Raw genomic sequence first — 5,470 nt, forward strand, 5'->3', positions numbered from 1 at the left:
CCCGACTTTTTAGTCTGCTGGACGGATCCAGAGACACGTCACGATCATGACCGCAAACGCTGTCACCCTCAAACTCCCCGAATTCTGGGAATCATCGGCGTCTGCATGGTTCGCCCAAACAGGAGCGCAGTTCACGTTGCGGGAGATCACCGCGGATAAAACAAAGTACTACTACGTCGTGTCTGCCCTCGGAAGTTAAAAAAAAACATCCAGGGTGGTGAACTTGCTAAAAAAAACTCCAGCTACTGGGAAGTATGCAGCACTCAAGGCCCACCTGTTGAAAACATTGGAACTGTCGGACGCCGAGAGAGCCAGTAGGCTTTTCTCTCTTCAAGGACTGGGTGACAGCAAACCGTCTGAGCTAATGGACCGCATGATGGACCTTTTGGTTGAGCACAGACCCGATTTTCAGTTTGTTAAGCTTTTCCTGGATCAGCTGCCTTCCCAAGTAAGAGCTGCACTACAGTGGTGTGAAAAAGTGTTTGCCCCCTTCCTCAATTCCTGTTCCTTTGCATGTTTGTCACACTTAAGTGTTTCGGAACATCAAACCAATTTAAACAATAGTCAAGGATAACACAAGTAAACACAAAATGCAATTTGTAAATGAAGGTGTTTATTATTAAAGGTGAAAAAAAATCCAAACCATCATGGCCCTGTGTGAAAAAAAAACTGCCCAAGCGGCCGACGCTCATGGCCACTACTGAGCGCCGGCCGCTTGGGCAGGTTTTTTTTTAATCTGTGACAGCATCTCCGGACGACGTTTTCTGTGTGACACGGGGGCACAGAGGAGCGTCATGACTGCATCCCGTTTGGACATATTGACCGGCGGCCATGGCCCCCCACTGGAAGGTGCAAACGGTAGCCCCATCTACACATATGGAACGAGGTACGTGGAATTGTGTTTCGAAGTACAGTGGTTTGGCGGGGACATACAGGATTTCTCCGCGCATCTGGCGGGTAAGGTGATCTTTTCCAAATTGGACTTGTCCGGGGCTATCATCAGGTGCCAGTACACCCACTGGACGTTCCCAAAATAGCAGTGATCACGCCGTTTGGTCTGTTCGAGTTCCTGCGCATGCCATTTGGACTGAAAAAAGCAGCTCAGTCTTTTCAACGTCTCATGGACTAAGTTTTGCGGGACCTGCCTTTTCTTTTTGTGTACCTGGATGACATCCTGGTGGCGAGCACATGCAAATCTCAACACCTGGCACACCTTCGCACCCTGTTTGAGCGGCTGAGCCAACATGGACTAATTATCAACCCCGCCATGTGCCAGTTTGGTCTCTCCACCATTGACTTCCTAGGACACAGAGTCACTGAGAGCGGGGCCGTCCCCCTCCCTTCAAAAGTGGAGGCGGTCGCACAGTTCCCGCGTCCCCTCACTGTCAAATCCCTGCAGGAGTCCCTGGGCATGGTGAATTTTTACCATTGCTACATTCCTCGCAGCTCTCAGCTCATGCAGCCCTTGCATGAGGCTTTGAAAGGTAAACCCAAGCAGGATGTGGACTGGACTGAGAGCAGGGACAAGGTGTTTGCTGCCACTAAGGAAGCCCTAGCGAATGCCACCCTGTTGGCTCACCCTTCTCCTACAGCCCCCATCGCCATCACCTCAGATGCCTCGGACTACGCTGTCGGGGTTGTCTACGAGCAGTGGGTGGGTGGGGCCTGGCAGCCGCTGGCTTTCTTTGGCCGTCAGTTACGCCCCAGTGAGCGGAAGTACAGCACTTTCAACCGAGAGCTGTTGTCTCTACCTTGCCGTCAGACATTTTCGTTCCCTACTGGAAGGCTGACACATCACTGCTTTTGTGGACCACAAGCCGCTGACTTTTGCCATGGCCAAGGTGGCTGAGCCGTGGTCCGCCCGCCAGCAACGTCATCTGTCCTACATTTCGGAGTTCACTATAGACTTGCAGCACGTTGCCGGAAAGAACAACCACGTGGCAGACTGCCTGTCACGGGCCGTAGCAGGGGCAGCCCATCTTGGTTTGGATTAAAATCACATGGCAATGGATCAGACCACAGACCTGGACGTGGAACTCCTGAGGACCTCGACTACTGGGCTGCAAGTTGAGAATGTGGTTTTTGGGGATGCCGGCACCAAACTCTTAACGTAACGTAAAGTTTTTGATGCCATTCATGGTCTCTCCCACCCAGGTTCGAAAGCGTCACAAAAACTGGTTGCAGCAAAGTTTGTTTGGCGCAGCCTCAAGAAGGACGTTAGAGACTGGGCCCACACATGTGTTGAATGCCAACGGGCCAAAGTGAACCGCCACACTAAAGCCCCGTTAGAGTGGTTCCCCGTTCCAGAGAGATGTTTTGACTATGTAAACGCTGATCTGGTTGGTCCCCTGCCCCCCTCTAACGGTTTCACATACCTGTTTACCATGGTTGACAGGACCACCCGCTGGCCTGAGGCTGTACCACTGACTTCAGTGACGGCTGTCGAGATGACACAGGCATTTATTGGCACTTGGGTTGCCCGTTTTGGCACTCCATATGACCGTGGAGCACAATTCACATCAGAGCTGTGGAATGCTGTAGCACGGAGCCTTGGAGTGAAGCTCCACCATACAACCGCATATCACCCGCAGGCTAACGGACTCTGTGAACGTTTTCATAGGTCAATGAAGGCTGCCCTGCATGCCTTAAAGACAGCAACTGGGTTGACAAGCTCCCATTGGTGATGCTCGGCATCAGGACTGCGCCAAAGGAAGACCTCCAGTCCTCTTCAGCGGAGCTGGATTATGGACAGCCGCTGCAGGTTCCAGGGGATTTTGTCCCTACTGCCACAGTTCCCTGGTCTGCTACTCTCCAGCGGTCTACTTTACTGGACAATCCACAACTGCACAACTTTTTGTGCCTGTCCCCGCTTCCTGTCTCGGACTTCCTCAGTCACACATCCCCGCTGGGCTTCAGACGGCTGACTATGTTTTCATCCGCCAGGAGGCCCACAGGGGACCGCTATGCCTGCCCTACGTGGGCCCATTTTGAGTTTTGGAGTCGGGTGACAAACATTTTGTAGTGGACAGGGGCGGGAAACCAGAGCGACTTTCCATTAACCTCCTCAAACCTGGTCACTTGGACATGGCCAGGCCTGTTGACCTGACGAAACCCCCACGACATGGTCGGCCACCGGCTCTGCCCCAAAACCCGTCCCCTCCCGAGCCTCCCACTGTGGATGCCCCAAACCCTTGTCATGATGAGGCACCAGCTGAGGTTGGGCCCTTCCAGCCTCCGCAGAGGCGCAGCCGTTGTGGGCGGTTAATATGCCAAATCAAAATCAAAAAACAAATCAAATACGCAACCAAGCCTGTGAACACAAGCCAAAAACAAGAGACTTTTTCTTTAATATACTAAAGAAATGTTTTTATTTAGCTTACAAGTAGCGCATCAAACCCTCCCGTACATCCCGGTCTTCTTCCTCTGCACCCTGTGACAGTGTCCCTACTGGCTCTGCTGGCCCAGATGCATCCCAGTTGTTGTCATCAACCTCTCCATGACTCTCATGAGGATTATACGAAACACAGCAGGTCAGAGCCAGAGATTTCACCCGTCGTACATCGAACACCCACCAGACGGTCTGCGGCGGCAAATTTGCAAAGCGTGAATGCTCTGAAACACAGACAGTACAAAGCATACATATTTTGGTGTGTAGTCATGGTTGCAAAAGTTTATGTACTTTATATAGCGTATAGTAAATACTGACTGTGACCCTGAACACATGCAAATGTTAGCTAACGTGAGCAGGAAACTTAATTTGCCCTTTTGTGTCGATAGTCATGTTGACATCTGAACTCAGTCGGAATTCCAAAACTCCTGTTTTTTCAGTGGTGATTTTTGTTGCTTCCTTCAGCTTCTTCTGAAACAAAAATTTCCTTCTGGCTGTGGCAAGTAGCCACATGCCGAGATTCAAAAACAACACACCTCCAACGTGGTGTTGTGAGTTGCGTTGAAAATTACATCATGGCTGTTTCCGGCTGTGTAGCTATCGTGACCAGCCACGCTGTCGCGTTACACAATCAGCAATGGAAAACGAACGCAGAGTGCGTCGAGTTGAGTAGAGTCGAGGCAATTAGAGCTTTTACCAGCAGTTGAAAAACGGTAACAGATCCACATAGGTACCGGATTGGCCGCTGCTGTTCATTAGAGAGATACGTTGACTCGTAAGTCATATTGGTCCTGACGTGATGTACTTTCAAATGCATGTACTGTATGTCTAACAAAGCAGGAGATTTGGATGGACAAAAAAAACGGTGGTTTGACGGGGGAACAGCAAGGAGTTTGTCTAAACGTTAGCAAAACACAAGGGAAAAAAAACTCAACAACAAACTGAAGATCCTGAGAACACGATTTTGGCCTGGTTAGCACACTGGTAACCAAGATCTGGCGCCAAGGAAGAGCCAAACCTAGGAATATGTACTGCGGGGTAGATGAGTGATTAGCGGCAGCGGTGCAGGTATGCATCAGCGGAATTGCCAACAGCTGAGCTGAGAGGAGATCACCAGCCATGCCCCTTGACCTACTTCCAGGCCAACACACACCAACAGATAACACTGACACAGTGGGAGACAAACACACACTTACTGATACAACAGACACAGTGGGGACAAAACAAGGAGAGAGACAAACATATAACGGTGCGAATTGCTGCCCACATGACAGGAGGTCTATCCGATATGTTGTTCAAGCAGTTTATTGTGCTGCAAATGTCAGACACATATTTATGATACAGGATAATTGGTTAAATTTAAAAAAAATTGTGTTTTCAAACCAAAATATGTAATGGCTGAATTGTAAAAAACATGCAATCCCTTTACAGATGTTGAAAGGTTTAAGGCCCATAATAATAATAATAATAATGAGAACAATAATAACAATAATAAGAGAGATGGGGATTGACTTACCTCAAGTAGCCACTCAAGGGCTTTAGTTCAACCTGGGGCCTGTTACACGAAAGTAGAATAAAGATATTCAGGATGAGTGAAAAAGCGCAGCTCGACTTAGTGTGATCTGCTCAGCGCGGCTTAAATCGGTTGCACGTTTGCCGAGCCGGGATGAACAGGTGAAGCTATGTCTAGCCAGGTGTAGATAGCTGGGATAACTGCACGTTCACAGCTTTCTTAAATAGACCACGGTATCGATCACAGATTTACTGATGCAGAATTGAGAAGACGCATGCGCATTATGTTTCACCCTAGAGCAGCAGCTTCTAATGGAAAGTAACGAGGAGCGGAAGAATATGCAAAAAGGGAAATACCGCTCTTATCAAACGGAGAGAAAAAGCCCAACATAGCGAACCGACTGAATGTGTGGCGATTAAAAATATAGCCTTTGCCTCAAAAGAGAGCAGAGGGAACTAATGTTCCTCGGGAAATGGACCCTTTAAAAGGACTTTAGGCTTAATTTCAAACCCTTATTCACAACGTGAGAACATGTTTTACAACCATGCACTAATCTCTATAAAATATTC

At 49.0% G+C, this 5,470-nt stretch overlaps 1 pseudogene; it reads left to right on the forward strand.

The window, feature by feature from the left end:
- Nucleotides 1-794: 794 nt before the first annotated feature.
- LOC117952284 lies at nt 795-3,863 on the forward strand (annotated as a pseudogene).
- Nucleotides 3,864-5,470: the final 1,607 nt, after the last annotated feature.

The sequence above is a fragment of the Etheostoma cragini genome, chromosome 10 (assembly GCF_013103735.1).
Source record: "Etheostoma cragini isolate CJK2018 chromosome 10, CSU_Ecrag_1.0, whole genome shotgun sequence".
NCBI classification, from domain to species: Eukaryota; Metazoa; Chordata; class Actinopteri; order Perciformes; family Percidae; genus Etheostoma; species Etheostoma cragini.